This window comes from Corvus cornix, chromosome Z, assembly GCF_000738735.6.
Source record: "Corvus cornix cornix isolate S_Up_H32 chromosome Z, ASM73873v5, whole genome shotgun sequence".
In the NCBI taxonomy this organism is placed as follows: Eukaryota; Metazoa; Chordata; class Aves; order Passeriformes; family Corvidae; genus Corvus; species Corvus cornix.
This window is the reverse complement of record NC_046357.1, coordinates 16,466,807-16,475,303: the sequence shown is the minus strand read 5'-3', so window position 1 is coordinate 16,475,303 and position 8,497 is coordinate 16,466,807. Positions and strand designations below refer to the sequence as shown.

At 50.4% G+C, this 8,497-nt stretch overlaps 2 long non-coding RNA genes across 2 annotated transcripts; one reads left to right on the top strand and one right to left on the bottom strand.

Annotated features, from left to right (window-relative positions):
• Window positions 1-97: 97 nt before the first annotated feature.
• Window positions 98-3,332, top strand: LOC109145821. Its single transcript, XR_002047469.2, has 2 exons — window positions 98-585; window positions 675-3,332. It is a non-coding gene; the product is annotated as an uncharacterized LOC109145821 (long non-coding RNA).
• Window positions 2,796-7,021, bottom strand: LOC109145822. The gene is made up of 3 exons (XR_002047470.2): window positions 6,773-7,021; window positions 5,250-5,430; window positions 2,796-2,873 (listed from the first exon to the last, which is right to left on the bottom strand). It is a non-coding gene; the product is annotated as an uncharacterized LOC109145822 (long non-coding RNA).
• Between the last annotated feature and the right edge of the window lie 1,476 nt (window positions 7,022-8,497).

Below are 8,497 nucleotides of genomic sequence, written 5' to 3'. Positions count from 1 at the left end.
GGCCGCGCCCGGCAGCGCGGCGCTTCCCATTGGCCCCGCCGCCCGCGTCCCGCCCACGGGGGCGTGTCCGCCGCGCCGCTCTGCTTCCGCTGCAATGGCGGCGCCGGTGGCAGGCTGCGTGGGCCGCGGGATTGCCGAAATCACCGCCTTTCACCCCAAAGCTGCGGCTCCTGGGGCCGTGTGACGGACTTTCGCCGTCAGGCGGGCGAGCGTGGGGCCGCCTGCGCGCCGCAGAGCCCGGTTGTAGTACCTGATGCTTAATCAGGGTGGACATTCTGAACGTGGCCGGCCGAGAGCCTGAGCCGGCCTGGCCGGCGGGAACGGACACCGGGAGCCAGGAAAACCCTTCTGGCCGGGAGGAGCGGGCACCGTGAGCTAGCATCCTCCTGGCCAGCTTCCGCAGGGACTGGGAAGGACACCAGGAGCCTGTGGCACCCTACGTGCAGATTACTGGAGTGGGAGGAATATCCCCTTTGTTGCAGAAGCAACTCTGAACACCAGGTCCGATTAGATTTGGTTGTCAGGGCACTTAAAAGACCACCCCGTGTGTGTCCCTATACAGGAGGACACAGATCTGGGACCCAGGTAATTTTAATTCTCTTTTTGGCTCTTTGGATGGCTTTTGCATAACTGTAGTCAGTTAATTCACTTCTCTACACCCTACCGTGAAACAGGGATGCTGTGTCTCCAGTGGGACCGTCCTTCTCCAGAGAGACTGCTGCAGCATAACATCCCTGTCATCTCCACACCAGATCCAAATTCTCCCTGAACCCTGGCCACACTTAGTACAGCTTTTTTCCTGCGCTGTGAGAACACTACAAGCAGAATCTCTTCAAAAGCAAATGTGTAGGCATGTTAAGACATAGCGTAGATCACGTATCCATCCTGAAGGTAAACGTGGGAGTTCAGAGAACTCAGTGAAGCTGAGATCTGTCCCCCACATAGGGCCCCTAAGCCAGATCACGCCACTGCTCGTAGCCTGTTGGGGGAAAAACAAGCAGGTTTGGGGTAAAAGTTAAGCTCTGTTGGAGGCAGGGGGTGGGAAACAAGCTGTGTTCAGAGCATGTTTGCACCTGATACTCTGCCCTGCAGGTCCTTCCTGTGTCTGACGTGCCTCAGAGCAGGGCAGGCTCTCGCCCATCCCTCTGCCAGGGAAAGCAGAGTAATGCTGTGTCCTGCCAAGCTGCAGAGCTCATTTCCACACACTGCAGTATCTCTGCCTGGGAAATCAAGGTGCCAAGCTCCTGCTCAACACATGGTTTCTGTTCCCAAAAAAGGCTGGCACCTGACCTGCCGCTTGGCTGGGGTGGCCACCAGCATCCTTGCCAAGAGCCCCTCAAGCCTCACATCCCTCCCTCATATTTAATGACTTCCACGCAGTGAAATCTGGAAGTGGGGTCTCAGCCTTGTGTCAACTAGGCTACCAGGACTCCTGCAGGTGGGCATTTGGTTCCTGCTTTCCAAGGAGAGTGTCTGGAGAGCCAAATATTTGGGGAGCATGTCCCTCACACAAGCACTTGTGGCAGGGATGCAGGTGGTGGCTGTAGGTATGCCATGAGGCTTCTGGTCCCCATTACTGCTCATAGCAGCTCCTGCCTGGCTGCTGCATCACAGCCTTTCTGGATCCTAGCCATCAGCAGCAACTTCCCCAACCCTCTCCAGAGCATCCCAGGAAAGGATTTTTGGTGATAATAACCTCCAATTCACTTTTTCCTCTATCTCAGTGGCCTAGGTCAGATCGCTCAGGCTTAACCCTGAACCGTGAGCTGGGTAGACAAACCCCCTTCATCCGTCTGCATCCGTGCACACACTCCCCTGCATTCCAAAGTTGCTTCCAAAACTGACTTCCAGTTAGTGTGGATATTTAACTCCTGCCCAGTTTTGCAAGTAATTCCTGAGTGTAGCCTCAGTGACTCCACCAAGTAAGAATAAGCTCCTAACTTTGGAGGTATTTATCCTCCCTGTTCCCAAAAAAAATCCAGTTTCTTTGCTGGAGGAGCTCCTGTTCTTCCCCCTTCCTGACAGGGCCAGGACTGCCACACTCAGCTCTGCTCCACTCCCCCAGTGATTCCCTGCAGACACCTGCGGGTGCCATGGCCATACCTGCAATGTCAGGCTCCTCTCTTTTTTAAGGTGAGGGTAATTACAGCCCTGTGCAGGATTTTTAGGAAGGCTGGGCAAACCAGTTTGGTCATCCCTCTCCCCAAGGACACATCCTCGTGTTGCCTGAGAGCAGCAGGGGAGGAGGGACTCACTCAGGGGCAGGTCCAGGGTGGGTTGCTGGGGTGTCCATTGTGCAAATCCCTCAGCATCCCTCCTGTTCTTGTAATGCCCAACTGGTGTGGAAGAAAGAGTTATGGGTCTGTTCTGGAGGCACCAGGGGGAGTTTAGGGGACTGGGGGAACAGGACAGGTCAGCTCCTGGATGTGTCACCCCAGGGCAGCCCAGCCAGCTCTGCAGTGAGGAACAGGACCACTGATGCTTGTCCCAGAACAGGTTATTTAATAAAGTATTTCAGCACATAGTGAGTCATTAATTACACCCAATCCTACAATGCTAATAGTAGTAATATTAATAAAAAAACAATATTACTGCATTCCACACCATGTGCCTGCCCTTGCAGGCATCATGCACCTCCTCCTATCCCGCCTTGCCCAAAGAGCCACTGCTGAGCTCCTGCTTCTTGTTGTTTCATCCTTGCTCCCCAGGAACACCTGGAGCATTGGAGGAATGTTCCCCTGACTCTGCCCCCAGAAATCTGGGACTTTCCGACTCAGGTGAAGCCATTCCTGGGTGGGTTTTCAACAATGGTGAGCATCCCCAAACTGTGTACCAGCATCTTCTCAGCACAACCTTCTGGAGCTCCAGCTTTCCTAAGAGGCACAGACAGATGGCAACCTGGCATCAGTGCACCTTTGGGAAAATCCCACTCCAACACTTGCTATCCAGACACTGCCATCAAAATTCAACAATGGCATCTTGTAAATGGCAAAACTCCACAAAATAGTTTACATACTTGTAGATGCTGAGGAGGCTAGCAGAGAAAAAATTCTCCGCTTCTAACTGTCTCATGTGAAAGTCTCCATTCTCACACAAGCTAGCTGTCTGCCCATTTGCTGTCTGGTAAACATTTGCACCTGCAGGGCTATTGTGAGAACATCGTGGAATGTTTTGGTTTTACTGAGAATAATACTTTGAAATGGGTGGTTATACCTCTTGGCCTATCACCTTGGTAGGTGGTTGACTGATGGGCCAATCATGTAATTTCTCTTTTGCGATCCATGCAATGAAAAGATGGGGTTTTGGCATTAAAAGGTTGGCCTTTGACCATATCTTCTCTCACCTGAATCTGTGTCATTTTTCACCGTCCCTGCGCGCAACAGCGACGCATGCTTCCTTTAAAACATGTACCTCACACTGCAGGAGCCATGACACAGGCCCCGGCTACCATCACTTAGATGTCCCAGTCATCCAAATTTCTGATGTTGTGTTCTACACATTTAACCCCAAGCTGCAGAAAGTTCATGACCAGCCTGAAAGCAAAACCCACACCCTATCCCTTCGCTCCAAGTAAATGGAACTCACACGTGAGGAGACAGCCTGCTGCCCCACACTGCAACAAGCTGGTGACAAGCTCAAATATCTCCCATGAGACAACAGCACTGGTGGGATCAGCAGGCTGGGATGAGTTTTTTCTCTCCACAGTGGGTTATTTCTGTTTCCATCTGTTTCTCACTTGGCTCACCCGTGCTGATGGAGCAGGGCTGTCCTTTATACCCTGGGACGCAGGGAAGGTTGGGGGTGATGTTGAACCACTCTCAGTGATTGCTGGTGTCTCTAAAGCCAAGAGTTTCAGAAGAATAAAGAGATTGCTGCTTCCCGCTGTCTCTTTACTCTTGGCAAAATGAAAAGCCTTGGGGTGATTTTCAGATGTGATTCTTGGTTCGTTTCCTTTTCAAGGGACAGAAACCCCTTTGGCCCGCCAAAGATGTTCGCAAATGGGATGCTAGATTACAGCCTGGCATCCTCCTGCACATCCTTCCAGCTTTGGAACCGTCTGAGCTGGCAGAAGGACCACTGGGGGCATGCGGAACCACACGCTCGATGCTGTCTTTCCTGGGAGCAACACCTGAGCACCTCCAGCCCTCAGCCGACGACGGCGGTGACGCCCTCCAGCGCACAGCTCAAAGCGCACGAGTGCACCCCCGCACGCACACCTGTGTACACACACCCCCTGCTCCCTCGGCTCCAGCCTCAGGAATGCTGCCGGCATCACGCGCAGCTGCCAGGAAGGGGCTGCGGTCGATGCGGCTGCCGAGCAGGTTTAGCGGTCACATTGATCCCGACTTGTGCTCTGTCCGCTTAACTCCCGCACCACCTTGTCCCCTCCTGGGGTCTTCCCGAAAACACCGCTGCTGTGGAAGTGCTTCGCTCCCCTGGCAGCTGGGGAGAGCTCAACTTGTAGCAAAAACCTTGGCCCAACCCTGTAGCTTGGCATCAGCTGCAGGTGTCTGCAGGCAAAGCCAGCTCCTGCTCAGAGCTCCCCCCCCAAGACTTTTTCATCCATCCCCTAATTCTCTCTGGCCACCCCATGGTTTTTTTTCCCGAGTATCCCAAAACCTCATCCCAGTCATAGCACCTCAACATGGCACTTCTCACTGCCAGGTAGTTTCACCAAGATTTGATGGACTTTCTTGCTTCTTCTGCGGAGAAGGGGGTCTGTCCCACTCCAGTAAATCTGCATTTCATTGTGGGATTAAATAGTTCCTCCCTTTGGTTTCTGAAATATTTTCAAGTGTTTCAAATTCTCAAGTGTTAACACATGACAGAGTCATTTGTAGCTCCCAAAAATAACCTGCTACACGGGTTAATGACACGCTCCCATAATGTTTGACTGTCCATCCCAAGTATGGCCATATCGTAGAAACACGTAGCCACTGAGCAATCTTCACAGTGGCCAAGAGGTGGGGGACTTCATCAGGGCAAAGGGATAGGGAAAAGCAGGTGTTTGTAGTCATTGAAGTTTTAAACAAAACCTCGAGGGCTTCACCCTAGGGTTCAGGCAGACACCCAGCACATTCCTGGCAGCCAAAAAATAAAAGGTCCAAGGCCTGTGGGATGGAGTCAGAGGGATACTCAGGTCCCTCCCGGTGCTCAGGGACCGCCCAGGTAAAACAGTGCTGCATTGATTAAAATGAGCCTCAATCATCACTCCTTTCTTGGATGGATGATTGTTTGCTAAGTCTCACCTGGTTCATTAAGTCTCAGCCATCTGCATTGGGATATAGAAAGTACTTTGCATCCTCCCGCACCAGAAGAAGCAGCAAGTTCAGGGCTTTACAAGAGCAATGCCGAGGTTCACAGGATGGTACAACAGCCACAGCCTTCCTGGGTGGGTCAAATGCTGGGATGGTGTGTTAGACACCCTTTCTGATGGGAAAAAAAAAAAAAAGAAAAAAAAAAAAAAGAAAGGCTTAACCAATCCATACGTGTATGTCGGGGCAGAGAGGGAGACACTGATTTTGTCTGTCCAAAGTCAGTCTCTAGCAGCTTGATCTCAAAACTGTGGTGATCTGAGTTACACAGAAAGAACTAATGGGAAGCTGAGATGCTTTGAAATGTACCAGCAGTGTTTTACCTCCTCTTAAATTACTAATTTGCCTTTTGCATAGATTGTTCTGTGTACCTTGTTTCTATTCTCTGGTCACTTTGCTTTATGCAACAGGCAAGAAAGCACATTTACCTTATTTCCTGTCTGTTGCCGGGTTGGCTTTACACATAGCAACAAGGAGGAGAAACCCTTTTCTTTTTTTTTTTTCTGGTAGTAAAAAATAACCTGCAGTCTCTAAAAATTGCATCGGAGACACTGAAGGAAAGGCAAGGCTCTGCCCCCTTTTCTCTTGCAGTCATGTCATGTTTTATCAGGGATGAGTGGTTTGCCTTGCCTGTCCCACCAAAGCAGCCCTCAGCAATCTCTCTGCAGTAGAATAGTGCTCTGTTTCCCAACCACAACAGAAAAAAATTCAGTCTCCAGGGCAGCTCCTGAGACAACAGGCAGTGGAGAGAGCCAGGACCATGTAAATGTGAGTTTTATTTATTTATAGCTTAGACCTCTGAGTGCCAAATCACCTGGCAATGTGAGTGCCCTCCCCGCCTTTCATCCAAACCCAACTTGCATATTGCTGAGACAACATCAGCAGAGGTTATGGTGGTGACAATGATGATGATGATGATGATGATGACTTGATTAATTGAAATATTCAAGCACACCTGACTCAGATTTAACAGCTCTGGCCTTTTTTATTCTTTGGTCCAACCCCCCCATTCCAATGACTCTTCAAGACAGGTATGTCACATCCTCATTCACCTGATGGGGAACAGAGGCAAGGCAGTGGAAGGTTTTGCTGGAGTACAAATTCAGGAAATCAGGAAGGGCATTCAGGAAATTCCATCACAGTTCTCCCTTTTGCTTTTGCTTCTCATGAAAACAGAGATTAAGCAACAGTGTTGACTGTGTCTCTGCCACATCCCTCCTAGTTAGTGATTTTCAGCCCACAGGGGCTGCCTCACCTCCATATGCAGGTGTTTCAGAGCTGTTTTGTGGAATTTGGTGGCTCATCTGGGAGGAGAAGAAAGACCTAAGTCTTCCACCATGGGGAGGAAGATCGTGAGGCACTCTGAACCACATTACCAGCCACTCAAGGCTCCACCTAAGATGGTGCTACCAGCTTCAAAGCTCTGCCGCTCCAGGAACACCTTGCAAAAGACTTACCCTGTGGGTGTTGAATCTTCTTTTTGCACAGAGATGAGTCCCCAGCATGTGGCCTCACCCCACAGTGTGCTTTTGGGCTGGAAAGGAGAAGCACTCTGGCTTTGGTCTAGGATGAACCCCTCTTTCCTGGCCCCCACAGCCCCTGCAAGGCTGGTCTGTGAGCCAGAGCTGTCATCTGCTCAGGTCAAAACACCTTTGAGGTCTACATGAGGGTTCTTCCACCAAAATAAAAACTGGGCATCAGCTTTGAGGAATCTGGGCAAATCTTTGCTGACCTTTAGCCTGGTTTGGCCTCAAAGAGTAGGAGTCACCTGACCTGGCTTAGACACCATGGAGAGACACGCCCCAAGATGAGTCAGGGGAACATGGCATGAGGCCACATGCCTCCTGGAGGTGCTGAAGGCTGCACAGAGAGCTGAAGGCTTTGTGCTATCTAACATTCAGGTGGATCCAAAAGTCCCAAAACCCAGGGATGACAGGCATGTCTCCCAGCTGAACATTCTCATTCTGATACCCCATCCTGCCCTGCTGTGTGTTACTAAGCCATGGGCAAAAGGCTTCCTTGCCCCCTGGGAGATGAGCCTCTCTCCTGACACAGGCTGGTTATTGTACCCAAGTTTTATGCTGGAGGTGAATGACTCTACTGTCATTTGGGGTTTCCTTTGCCTCCCCTCTACCTGGTGCGGGAGGAAACACAAAGAGACAGATCCCACAGGAAGCAGGTCTTGCAGTCTGAGGACAGCAGCAACATCCAGGGAAGAAAGTATGGGCATGGAACAATTTAAAGTCACCTGGCAGATGGTGGGCATCTCACTTTGGGGAATTTCCCTTTGGTTTGTTTTTAAACAATCTGTAGAGTTATAGCCAAGACTAATGGAGCTTTTTGTGAAAGGAATGGAGACAAAAGGGAAACAATTTTCAGATGATCGTAGCACTGTAAGGTCTTTGTGTCCATAGGAGGAACAGCTGTGCAGGCTGGGAATCTTCTGTAACAAAGACAACACAGGAAAGGTTATAGTACAGCCTGCAAAGTTACAAGGGGCAGAGTGTGATTGGATAGAATAGGATCATTTATCATCTTCTGCACTGTGAGGATGAGGGCATCAAAAAAGCTATCAGGTGGCAGTATTACAACAAGCCCAAGGAAATGATTCTGCACGCAAACAGGTCATTAGATTGGGCAGCTGTTTGGCACAGGATGTTGCAAATGCTTAAAATTTATCTGCCTTCAAAAATAACTGAACAAATTAATGGGAGAAAAATTTACTGAAGGCTATTATGTACAAGGACACTTGTGACTCAGGGAGTCTGAGTCACAAAAAAATACTGGAGGTTGAGGAAATATTCTGGGGAAGTATCATTTGTCCTTATACCCTTCCAAGGGTGGACTTGCATGAAGAGAAGTTCTGGGATAGATGGGTCCTTGTGGGCTATTTGTAGACTCCAGAACAGAGAAGCACCCAGCACTGAAACTTGGTGTTGGCCATGACAAGCTTGCTATCTACCTGTGTGAATCTGCCCCAAGATCTCACTGCTGTGCTGTGCAAAGCATGTCCTGGAGGTTCAGGGGAGACGGGACACATGGCCCCCAGCAGGTGGGGACAGAAGATAGTGCCTATCAGGACCTGTGCAAGCAGGAGCCAGCAGATAAGGCAGTGTCTGGGGAATCACTGAGTGCAGTGCCTTGATAGAGCAGCAGCTGCTGGCTCTCAAGCCAAGAAACCA